Consider the following 13,641-nt stretch of genomic DNA (forward strand, 5'->3'; position numbering starts at 1 on the left):
TTATATCTAGGTCTTTGATCCATCTTGATTTGATTTGAGTATGGCATGAGAGAATGGATTCTTCTGCATGATAAATCACTAGACGTACTAAAGCAGTTTATAATGTGAGTGGGCCTCATCCAATGAGTTGAAGTTCTTAAGAAGCCAAGACTGGGGTTTCTTGAAAAAAGAATTCAGCCTCTCGGCTCCAATAGGAGCTCCTACCAGAATGTCTGGGCTCCTTGGCCTGCCCTGTGGACTTGGAATTGGAGCCCCCACAGTAGGATGTGCCCTCCGGGTTCTGATTTTCTGAAACTCTGACTAATACAGGCGATAGTGCCTGAACATGACCGCAATGCTGATGGTCAAGGTTGGTTCTTTCCTAATGGTGTTTGCCTGAAAGCTTCAGTGGGTCTTCACGCAGTCACTTGAAAGCTACTTTTCAATCTGCATGGCCTTCTTTTGCCAATTGGTTAGAAAAACCCACACAAGTTTTCACTGAAAATGGAAGCTGCAGTCAAGGGGAACGAGACCTGACTGCAGGTCTTTTCTCTCGCCAGTCCAGAGTGATCCTCCCGAGGGCGTTGTCATGGTGACTAGGGGCACATCTGACAAGTCATACTTCTTTCATAATAGAGAGAAAAGTTTAATATGAGATCCTAGACTTTCATTAGTTCTTGTGCTGCCCTAATTTCTTTTTCTCCTTTGCCTTCATGCCAGCTGCAGACTTTAATTAAACTGTGGCAAGTCTCCCAAACTTGGCAGGCTTTCCAGAGAAAGCAAGGACACCTCCGCCCAGGGCAGATTTTTCCTGAGTCTTCTGGCTTGTGTTTATCTCTCCCAACCATCTGGATCGGTGGCCAGAAACCTTGTGTGTCCTGCTATTGTGTTTTCTTTCTCCCTCTGTTCCTTCCCACTTCGCAGCTTTTGCGGTAAGTTCCTGAGCCATGTATTACTGCCATGACTAATTGAAAGTAATATTTCATTGCTGTAATTATGGTAAATTACTACACTGGTTTATCATTTTGCTTCTTTATTTTAAAGTACCGTTCATAGCCACAGGATAAAACCATCTATCTGTATTTATGGATTAATTTAATGCAATCCTTTATGATAGACAGTGATAAAATGAAAGGTGAAAAGAAGGCATAATCTTATTAGACTGTAGACAATGACAAAAAAAATTAGAGACCGCCTCAAAATGCTCCTGAAGCCCCTGTCTCAGTCAATGGGTTGTTTTATGCCCCTTCTTTGTGACGGTAGCAACAGCTGATATCTAAACAGGGCTTATGTGACAATGTTGTTTAGACAAACCAATAGTTTTTCTTCCTTTAGAAGACCATTTTCTTCTATCCAGATGCTTCTCCAACCTGCACCACTGACTCCCTTATGCCTTTAAGTAATATCAGCCCGTTTATAGGAAATTTTCCGAAAATAGGGATTCAAAGACCGTGTAAACTGAATAAATAAAGAGCCTCAGAGACTGGACAAATGACGGGAAAACGGAGAGATCACAGCTGGAGAGCTGCATATACAGGTTTCTGCTTCTAAGGAGCAACAATCAAGAACAGACGGACAAGTGGAAAACAACAGTAGAGGTGGTGCTCAAAGGAGTGTTTCAACACAGAAGAGGTGATACTCAGGAAGCCCAGGAAAACTAGCAGGAAGAGAAGGCAGCCTAAGGTCGGTCTCTGCTAAAGCCTAGCCAGGACCCACCTGTGTGAAACACTAGCCTCACCCATGAGCCACACGCCTCTCCCAATCCTTGCTGGACACTGGACACAGTTCATTCAGTGGATGTTTATTGAGAATCTGTCATGTGTTCACCCCTCGGCTAGGCTAGGGATAATAAGGCTGTGAAGAAGAGAAGCCCGGGGATCATCTGCACAGTGCTTATAGTTCAGTTAGAGGGAGGAACAGTAACTAATCTTAAGATGGTGCATTAGTTTTACAACTGTTGTAAGTTCTATAAAGAAAAAGTAGGGCTGTCACAAAAGCCAACAAAAGATAAGGTCATAGCTAGTCCAAAAGTACAAGGGAAACCTTCCAGAAGTGCTATTTTCAAGCCAGAAAATGCACGAGTCTTCACAGGGCTGTTCCCTCTGCCAGCAACTCCTTCCTCCCCTTCGTCTGGCTGAGGGCCGTGGATGTGAGAGTGAAGAGAGGCTGCTGAGATGTCGAGAGTTGGAGCAGAGGACGGTGAAGGTCAGGAGGGCCAAGGACAGACTGCAGCAGGGACTCACTGACCGCAAGGAGACTTTGTTTGCAGAGCAAAGAGAAGCAGCAGAAATATATTAGGCAGAGGAATAGCAGGATTGGCTTTGCATTGTTAAAGGATGTCTTCTTCTGCTCCTCCTCCTCCTCCTCCTCCTCTTTTTTTTAATCTTTTTTTTTATCGGTACCAAGGATCGAACTCAGGACCTTGCGCTTGTGAGGCAGGTGCTGGAACCACTGAGCTAAATGCTAGGGCCAAGGATGCCTTCTTTTGAGAATCACTCCCCCCTGCTATTGCAGGAGAGGGACCACAGCACTGGTGAGAGAGTTTGCAAGGTGAGGGAGCTTGACACCAAACACCCAAAAAACAAAAACCACACAGAAAAAGCTTATATTTTAGGATCATTAATGACACTTTCATTCTGCTTTGGAACAGGAGCTGGCAGTTCACTTTGGCTGGATGCCACAGATTCTGTAGTCTGTCACCACTTAATTCTAATTACACAGGAATGGAAACTATTCTCTGTGGTTGGCTGCATGGCACTCAAGTCATTTAAGGTCTCAGAATCCCAGTTCCTAGCCATCATATAGCTTCCTTTCTGGAAAGGATCTAGTTTAGGATGTTTTTATTTAAGGCGTTATTGAGCCATCTAGGTCGAAATAGTGGATGGAAGGATAGATAGATGCAAATATGCAATGTATAGATAAGCCTGTATACATACACCTGTATTTTAATTTTTGAAATGTTACTCATATTTTATAATTCTGTGTGTGTATCTATCTATAGATCATATTTCAAAAGAGAACATTATTTAGAATTATAAGCCTCAATTATTCCTCACAAGAAAATTCTGGGAGAGAACACATATTTTGACAATAATCATTGACTCATGTGTCCATTGATCTAAATACATATCAATTGCCTTCACAGTAGGTAGCAGACGTTGTTCTAGGTGTTAAGCATGATTGTAGGGAAGAACAGACAAGGTAATGTGCTCATGGACGTCAAATCCAAAAGAAATGACATGATAATTAAATCTGTGATGGAGCCAATGGTAATAAATGCTGCAAAGAAAAGCAACAAGCTAAGTAAGTGTCTTCCTATTGCAGGAACATAATACTCAGCACACACCACTTAAGGGAGGGGAAGTTTAATTTGGCTCACAGTTTCAGTGGTCTCAGTCCATGGTCAGCTGGCTCCAAGGCAGGAACATCATGGTGGAAGAGTGTGGCAGAGCAAAGAGACTAAATTCATGAGACCAGGGCACAAAGTGGGGGAACAGGACCGCAGAAGAGCAGGCAAGGGACTGTGTAGAGTACTAAAGATCATATCTTCATGACCTTCCAGACACCCAGAAGTGTCCTTTGCTAATGTGCTACGCATTTCTTAATCCAGTCAAGTTGGCATATCAGAATTAAGGGTTACAGTGTAAACAGTACTGCAGTAGAGCCAGGCAAGGAGCAGTTTGGATAGGAAATCAGGAAAATCTGTTTCTCTAATACATGTAAGCTGGTGCCCTTGAAAGTATAAAGGGTGAGTTTCACACTTAGCTGAGGAAGAAAGTCATGGGAAACATTCCAGCAAGAATAAAGTCTGTGGGGCTGACTGTTATTGCTCATAGGCAAGGAACAGCAAGGAGGTCAGTGAGGCTGGAGTGGAGAGAACAGGTGGGAAAGGAGACAGGAGGTAGAATGGCGCTGGAGAGGTTTAGAAGGGGGCAGGGAAACCACGTGAGGCTCTGTGGTTCAAAGTTGGACTTTGGTTTGTACTCAGCATGACGCAGGAAGGCCTCATACGGTGTCAGACAGCAATTCATGTTTACACTTACATTCTCACAGGCTCACCCTGGCTGTGCTGGGAGTAGACAGAGCTGCACCCACAGGGTAAAGGCAGTGAGAGGTGTACCGTTAGGGTGATGGTGATGACTGTGGGAACAGCCATGCTAGCTCCGTCCAGGCCTGGGTGTGTTTTCACCAGGGCCTCTCTAGGATTTGCTGACAGCCTGGTGGGGGGGAGCAGGAGAATGAGGATCGGGGGCTGAGCCATCGAGCAACTGGAAAATGTCCTCAAACCTGCAGCTCTGGGAATGGAATGCCAGGAACTCACTGCATGCTGTAAATAGAAGATGCCTGCTAGGTACCTAAAAGGAGATATTGAACAGACAGATTTTATAGACAGTTTAGGGTCCTGACTAGAGATAAGAATCTGTAGACTTCAGTATATTGATGGTACCTAAAGCCACACCACTTGGAGAAATTACCAAGGGGGGAACTGTACAGAGAAATAAAATGCAATGAAAATGTGAATAGCATAGAATACATGCAATATATATTTGTTTAAGGAGTCCTTACATTATGTCCTCAAGGGAGGTGGTGTTAGTCTCATTCCATAGATAGGAAATAGAGAATATCCACTATTTTACCAGAATTAATACCAGGAAGGAAAGGACAGCGCAGATCTCTAAGCCAAGGCGTGGAATTTTAAGCCTCACCCTTCCGGCACTGCTGCCCTGAGTTGTGCGTGCTGTGTGCCCTGTCTGCCTGGCTCCTCCCCCATCCGTGCTCTCTTCCCCCAGGCTGGCTCCTCTGCTGCCTCTCCCAGAGGCTCACGAGCTTCTCATGTTTGGCTAATTTTAACTGCTTCTCTCTGTCCCAAATGCTCCCGTTTTACAGTGCTCACTGCTGCTAATTAACATAGACCTCTCTCCCTGAACAGCCACTGGCATCTCTAGTTGAAGTTATGGATTTTCTTTCTCAATTGCTCCGGAGTCACCCTGAGGCTATTAATTTGAGCTATTAGCTGAGGGTGATTTCGAAATCCATAGTGATAATCCTGAGGCTGCTCTGGCTGCCTGCTGCACTGGCTAGAAGTAAACAAGTGGTAACCGTTATTTCTGCTGCAGGTCCAGTCCTCAAGGTTGCTTTCTGGATGCCCAGCTGGGTCAGGTCACTTTTGTAGAAGTCTCACTTGCAGCAGACTTGGAGGTAATAACTGGATTTCCTAATGGTAAAAAGAAATGATGAAGAGTGAAAAAGTAAATTAATAATTTTATTATTAATGTCATCATTAATTAAGAATTAATTATAATATAAAAGCAACAAATAGTTGTAATAAAGGTAACTTTTTCTATTGTAGTTAATTTATTGAGTAACTACTCCAAGCCACAGTACTCAGCGGGTTTTTTTCAATGACTTCAAAACTTACCAATAAGAATTTCTGTTAATATCACGATTTTGCAGATGCAAAATCTGAAGTTTGACTGTGTATACAATTTCTCCGTCACACTGCTAGGCCCCTGGCTCAAATCTATATCTCAACCCCAAGCCCAAACTTTTAACCTGCTAGTCTACAGTTGGCTGCTTCCCAACCACTAGAAGATACTTGTTGCCAATCACAGCCCATGCTAAACCCATTGAAGCAGAACCTTGTCCAGACCCAAAGCCTACAGTGGCAAGGAGCTCTCCAAACAATGCTGACACATCGCCTGTCTGTAAACCACAGCGCGCCTGTTTCGGTCCCCACGTTCTGTAGGCGTGAGCTGTGGAACTGGACCTCTCATGAGTGGTCCCAGATGCATCTCTTATTTGTTGTCTATCAGTGACAAAGTTATGTAAACTGTTCTGTGCCTCAGTTTCCTAATTTTTAAAAAGAGAGATAATACTAAAGCCTATTTTAAAGTGCTGTTCAATGAGTGGCTTTTGAGCATTTCTTTGTTCCGGGCTAGGTGTGGCCTGAATGAGGTGAATTATCACAACCCATGGGTTCCTGTTGCCCCCAGGCATGCAGGGAGTGTTGTTACTCTCATAGCCTAGTCACTGAGGGATTGGGAAGGCAGCAGGCTGCAGGATCTAAGCACATGCGTAACCTTTCATGGCAGCCATGGTTTTGAATGTGAATGAGTAGATGCTTCTGGTCTTGATGACCAAGTAGGATTTACAGTTGAAAGCCCTAAGTTAGACCCTGCTCCTTTCAAAGCTGTGACTGTTAAATCATATTAGCTCTTTTAACTCAGCAGTAAATTGGGTTAATGGTACCACCATGTACTGCTGTGAAGAGACATACACCAAAGTGCCTGTCTGGCTGCTGGCTACAGGTTGCATGTGAATAATTGGTCACTGTGAGGGGAAAGAGAGTAGACTCCCTTGGAAAATAAATCTGTACCTTTCCCCATGCCGGGCCTGCTCTGAGAGAATAGAATGCACCAGGCCACACCGACTACTGAAAGGGAGGGTGCTGTCTCAGGTTGTAATGCGCACAATGGCCAGGTCTCACACAGAAGGGTCTGTTTATTGAGTGTGCCTATAAAGACAGGGATCCTGGAAGGTTCACACAGATTCTGTCCTTTTGGGTCATCTGAGATCACAGAGGGACTGCGGTGTAGACAGCAGGTACAGCACAGTGCCAGAAACATTTTCCAGGGAGAATTTCTCAATACAATAAATGTGTTCAAAGTTTTAAAAGCAGGAAGTCAGATTTCTCATTTTTCCCTCATTTTCTTTCCAAAATGATCAATGTTTGTTTCTAATTCATTCAAAAGAGTCTCTATTTTAAGTGTTCATTAGTTTTGGTTTTGTACATTTTTCGTTTGGGTTTTTATTGCTAGAGCAAGTTGACAAATGATATTATGGGAGATCAAAGTCAAAACCATCCAGAAGCCTCTCACACACAGATAGAAGCTTATTGGGATATTTCCCTTCAAACATCTTCTGTGGTATTGCTTTCTGATGCATAATGCTACTCTGCTTATATTTCATTTGATATCTGTACCATAAACTTTCCACACCTTATTTAAATACGTAATTTTATTGGCATTCACAGTGTACAAGTGCTATAATTTTCACAAAGCAGCCTGCTATTGTTTGACATTTCAATAATTTTGAATTGTCATTCCTTGTTAAAATAGTAACAGTGTACATTATAATATACAAATCTTTGCTTTTATTTGTATTTCTGATTATAATATTTCCCTAGGAAAAATTCATCATAATAGGATTACCAGATATCCCTTCTTTAAGGCTCTGGATATTTCCTATCTATTCTTCAACCAACAGCAAATACTGGGAGAGCTGTGGGCAAAGAGGAACCCTGCTCCACTGCTGGTGGGAGTCTAGACTGGTGCAACCACTGTGGAAATCAGTATGGAGATACCTCAAAGAACTAGGGCTAGAGGTCCCATATGACCCAGCTATTCCCCTGCTAGGGATCTTCCAAAAAAATTTTTAAAAGTCATGTCACAGCAATATATGTGCACCCATGTTTATAGTGGCACAGTTTGAAATAGCTAAATCTTAGAAACAGCCCAAATGCTCATCAACTTGTGATTGGATAAAGAAGATGTGTTTTTTTTATAAAACGGAGTATTATTCAGCCATAAAGAATGATAAACTAAAGACATTTTTAGCTAAATGGATGCACATTGAAGTGATACTCTTAAGTGAAATAAATAGGACACATGTGTGTAAATACCGAATAGTTTCTCTGGTATGAGAAACTGAAAGTATAAATGAGGACCAAAATGTATAATAGATAATGTGAAATAGGAAGAAAATGTCCAAAAGGGAAGGAGAAGTAGGGAAGGGGTGAGGGAAAGGAAAGAAGGGAAGGAAAAATATGAGAAAAGAAGGGGAAATGGAAACAAAAAGGTTTTGTAAATAGGGAGGGGTGGAGGGGTGGAGCGAAAGAAAGGGAAATGGGGAAAAACAAGAACCTAGGGTACGACTCTATACTCTTTCCAGCAGTATTTTGAAAGGCTTGATTAACCACATCCCCAAGGAATCTTCCCTTTTACAGATGTCAAAAAAGTTAGGATCATCATAAGTTTTGAGCAAATGAGAAACGAATCTTGTTTCATTGTATATTTATTTGCTAATTGCATATTTTGTACATTCACCAGTCTAATTCTAAACCCATATGTAGAATTTGGAATAGAAATAAATAACAGTGAAAATCAGATGGAAAGAACTTCAAGTTCACATTTTTGGAGACTATCCAAATGTCTTTATTTTGGGGGGGCGGGAGTTCTCTGCGAATCCCACTTTAATCTGCTCACGTATCCACAAATGTTCAGTGAGCACCTACTACAATCACCCATTGGTGCAGTAAGTAATTATAGGACTCTTACTATGAGACCAGCAAGATTTTAAAACAATAAAATGGTAAATAGAAAAATATGCTCTGGAGGGGCTTTCATGTACTAAAACATAAGGTACTGAGCAAGCAATAAAAAGTATGGTAAATGTCAGATCAGATAAAGGCAGAATGTCCTGAGAGCATGTAATAGGGTTGTAAAATCTGACACATGAAGAAGGAATCATAATGCATTACTAGGAAGGTAGACAGAAAAGTGTTGTATGAAGAGGGAATTGCGTATGCAAAGAACCTGAAAAAGGAAGGCGCCTGAGGTACTTTAGGAACTGAAAGAATACCAGCCTAGTTAAAGCACTAGGAAAAGGCGCAGGGAGGAGGGCTAGGCTAGGAGTGAAGCCTGGGGGCTATGTGTAACTCAGTATTTTTGCCCAAACTCTGAACACAATCAAACACATGAGAGTTTGAATAAATGCAATGTTTATTGCAATGAAAAGGTGTATTTTCAAAATACAAATCCAACTCCTTGGAGATTAAATTTGAAAAGAGAAAAGTAGAAACCTAGAGATCAGTTAGCAGTTTATTGCAACCCAGGAGAGAAGTGATGATGCCTTGGACTTTCGGAAGTGCCAAGGAAAGTGGAGAGAAGTGGGAATCTTTGCATTGATGACTGTAGTGGCAAAGCCTGTGGCCACCTGACTCCCTTATAGAGTGGCCGGAGAATCTTGCTTCTTGTCCCTGGTTTGATGAGGATAAAGGATTCAGGATTACCATTAATTCTGTATGATTTTTCTCCACATAGGACCTACATTACAAAGTTTCTCCTGGTTAAATAATCCTATTTACTTAAATCTTAAATACTAAGGTATATCAACTCAAATTATTTAAGCTGTGGTTTAAAAACTAGTTTAGTGCCTGGTGGAAGGAAAGCCCCAAAGCTTTAAAAGGTGAACATGTCTTGTCATTCTCCAATAATTCCATAAAAACAACTCACCCTTGACTTTTAATTGGTTCTGCAGCTCTCAGACTTACCTCCCATGATTTATGACAGTTATTAGCTGGGCCCAAAATCAAGGGATTTTGTCAGACCCAAACAAAAGGGCATTTGTGGGGTAATTTCCATAATTACTGTAGAAATGTTGCATATGTTTAATAACCTCTTCATTAAATGCTAGAATTTATTATTGCTAAAGAAATATTTTTAAGTTCTATTTTCTACAATTAAAAAATATGAAGGAACGAGAGACTGATGTATGCAGATGCATTTCTTTAGAGGAATGAATACAGCCCTTCCAGCTGGCCAAGATGGAAGGCGGAAAGGGTCACTTCACCTAAAGGCCAGCCCGTTATTTTTTTTTATTTGGCACCGGGGATCGAACTCAGGACTTTGCTCTTGCAAGGCAGGCATGGTACACTGAGCTAAATCCCCAGTCCAGCCAGTTATTTTTGCTATGATGGTGGGGACAGTGATGGCTTCTTAAATACTTCCAGTGGCTTGATCATCAAAACTTTGTCCCATTTCTGCCAGTCAGCACATCTTATGAGACAGGAGTAAAGTTTGAGGAAGTCTCCTGTGTGACTTTCTATATCTCCTCAAAATAAAAAGCCTAAAGGTTTCAATGTGTATGAATCTGATTGTATTTGTATTCATTATTTTTGCAAACATAGACCTAGTGTTATGGCTTATACAGTATCCAGGTGTCCCCTGGAAGCCTCATGTGCTCATAGGTGGGGCTTCTGGAAAGTGACTCGAACAAGGGTGTGGGATCCTGGGTTAGTCCACTGATGGGTTTATAGCTGGGTGTAAGGTTGGAAGGTCAGGCCTGGTAGGAAGAAGTGGTCACTGTGGGCATGGCCTGGAAGGGTATATCCCTCTCATCCTTTAATCATCCTGCTTTCTGCCTGCCATACCATGGACTGTTTCTCCTCTGCCATGCCACCTTGCTTTGGAGCCAGCCAACCATGTTTACAAAAGTCCTCAGAGTTTTTGTTTGGCATTTGTTTGACTCTGTGTCACGTTTTGTATTGCTACCATTTAACAACATTGAGTCTTTTGACTTACCTGTCCTTTAACTTCTCTCCAAGATGTTTTGTTGTTTTCATTGCAAAGTTTAGCTGACTCTCCAAACTGTGAGCCCACCAAATAAACCCTTTCTCCTTCAAGCTGTGGATGTCATGGATTATGTCTCAGCAGTGAGAAAGTAACTAAGACGCTTAACCTCAGAAGCTTCTTGTTTTCTAATTGTGCGTTAGAAAAAAATCTAGTATTAAATCTGGTGAAATGTTTTTGTTAGATCAAGAAAAATGGTAGTCAGGCAGCCTTCATTCATGGTTTATCCTTTTAACAGCCAATTCTTTTCTTTTTAAAAAAAATTGTCTATCTTTGTGTCTTTCTCTTATCTCAAGCAGAAACAGCCATACCCATAAACAACTTCACAAAATGATCACAGACCTCTTAGATGTCATTTTCATCCTCCCTTGTTTACCCTGATTTGTAAATGCTATATAAAGAGATAGAAGCTATAAAAATCAAAAGGAGTGCTATTATTTCTTCCATTTGCCCATGAATTTATACACTGGGCCCTTATCCCAGGCTTCTTGCTACACCTGATGTGTTCCGTTACGTTACTTCTGATGAAACTGCCGGGCTGCGGGCAGCATTCAGCCTAGCCACTTCAGGCAGGCAGGGGTGGCAGGCATTTTTTCCCCTATGCTTCCATAAAAACAACTCACCCTTGACCTTTAATTGGTTCTGCAGCTCTCAGATTTACCTCCCATGATTTATGACAATTATTAGATGTGCCCAAGATCAAGGGATTTTTGTCAGACCCAAACAAACCTCATGTTCTCATCCCTTAATAGATTGCTGTGTTTTCAAAGCTGAGCAATAATGGACAGTGGCAAAGCCAGGAGAGGAGGTGAGGGGGATGAAACCAAGCTTCTCCAATATCCTTGCCTTGAGCAGCTTTTATGCTGCTGCTGATGAGGTCAGGTCAGGGCTCTGCAAACCTGCAGCCATTGGTGGCAGCTCCTGTGAACTACACCTGAGCTTGAACTCTGCTTGTTCAGCCTCCTGGATGAACCTATTTTGTTTATTTATTTGTGATTTAGAAAATTGCACCTTTGGCAAACTGCTGGCTTGGGGAAGCAAGCACTTGCATGGCTGAAACCAGGAAGCAAGTCATACAAAGACCAGCAGAGCAGTCAGCTGCCACTGTCAGCAGGAACTGGTTTAATAATCCCACTTCCTCTCACCAATCAGGGCAGGACTGCTTACGAAGATGGGGCTTCCACCAAACCTTGAAAGGAGAGGTCAGGTTTGCTTCTCTTAAAATGTACAAATCCTCTTATACCAATTCTGTGGTCTTTGTCCTCCCGAGACTTAATTCTTGACAGCCAAGAGAGAAACGCTCGTTGATATCTGGAGAAACCTCTCAAACACAGCAAAACCATGTTAACATGGAGCCTCTGTGCCTGGCTCAGGGAGGAGCAGGAGGCAGAAACACTTTATTTAACCCTTTATTGAACCAGTGTTTTCTGTGTAAAGGATGGAAATGACATCTCCTTCTAAACCCTGTCTCAAGGACTTTGAAAGGGCAGTTCCCAGGGCCTCTTCAGCCGAAAAGACACAGGAGCAGGGGAAGCTGCAGCAAATCAGCTTTGTGAGTGAGGTGAAATACCAAGCCTCTTGCCAGAGAAAGGGCAGCTAGGGGATCCGTGATATTTTGTAAACATGCTTTTGCTCTGCTCTTTGTTTAAAGAACAATGCACAAAGGCTGCCTGATGGTAAGTCCTCTTTGTACATATTTCCCATCATGACCGTCCTTAAGGCTAAAAATGGCCATCAACTTTCTCCTGTCAGCCTCCTGCGGACCAGCCACACACGCACAGCTGCTCCTTTCATTCTCCCCTTCACAGGAGACAATGAGAAAAGCAAGGATGTGTGTAGAGGTATGACACAGTTCATATCTAAAATGCTCCCAAAGTCTCATTGCCCAGAGGCGGGACTGTTGGTAGGTGACTGGACAATGGAGGCCCTCTACTTACCAGGGGTTGGGTGATTGATGAGCTCACAGCCGAATGTGGGTCCCGCATGGAAGAGTATGCTGCTGAGGGCCTTATCTCCCACCCCAGCTCCTCTCTTCTTTCTCTCCTTCCTGGCCGTATTGAGGTGAGCAGCTTTCCTCCTCTCCCTCCATGCTTTTCCACCATGCTGCTTCTGCCTTAGAGCCACCCAACCATGGACTGAATCCCTCCAAACAGTGAGCCAAATTAAATCTCCTCCTTCAAGGGGTGTGCGTCTGGTATTGTGTCCAGCAACAAGAAGTTAATTAATACAAGAAAGGTACCCCATTGATTTAAATCTAGATTTCCTATCATTTTGGCTCTCAGCCTTTAGACCAGTGGTGCCGAACCCATGGCACGAGTGCCTTAGTAGGCTATTTGTACCACTGGAAGCTCTAAAAGGTTCACCGTCACTGCTTCAGACATTCTGTGGACAGTGTACGAGGTTTAATGAATAAAGAATGGTGGATGATTTTTCCCACCATTGCAATTATGGAATGCTGTGTTCTCTGCACCTTGCCCTCCTCCTCTTTAAAAATGAAGCTAAACATTTGCCATGCAAGACTAGTGTGGAGATGAAGTAAGGTCCTATGGCTCTCCCATGGTTACATGCCATAGCACCCACCCAGGTCGCCTCATGCATCCCTCTACCTCACTCTTAGCTACTCCCAGTTTTTATTGTTGTTTCCTACGGACTTGTGATCTCAACCAGGCAATGGAGCTCCTCGAGGGCAGATGAATTCGGGCTTTCTTGACTGAAGACTCAGGGTCCAACATAACAGAAATTCTGGCAGGATGGATGGATGGACAGAAGTATGGATGGATTGATGCATGATGAGCCAGTGAAATCTTTGGCATTTAATATAAACTAAATGAAAATATTCATGTCCTCCATTTTAACCTTGCCCCAGGACACTCCATCAATTGCCCACACTGGCTTCTCTGACAGGGCTCAATTTCCATTCCTCTTTCTTTCCATGCCCCACAGTTATCAGGTGCATTCTTGTTCCTAATAGGAAGGCACTGGCAGTTAGCTATCTAGATGTGGGGAGCAATCTCATAGCCGGGCTAGCGCTAAATCGCTAATGACCGGCTCTGCTTCATCTCTCTCCCCATTTAGAGATATTCACATTTTAATCAGTGACAGGGCCTTAGCTGAAAGGAGGGCTTATAGACATGGCTTTTCAGGATTTAGGGAGCATTTAAAAGTTAGATATTTCTACAGTACCCAGCAATCACATCTGCCATCCACCCACCCATTCCTGAGACATTAAAGTATAAAGTTAACTCTGAGCAAA

The sequence above is a fragment of the Heterocephalus glaber genome, unplaced genomic scaffold (assembly GCF_053883595.1).
Source record: "Heterocephalus glaber isolate CG9 unplaced genomic scaffold, H.glaber_assembly_v1.0 deba00001498, whole genome shotgun sequence".
NCBI classification, from domain to species: Eukaryota; Metazoa; Chordata; class Mammalia; order Rodentia; family Bathyergidae; genus Heterocephalus; species Heterocephalus glaber.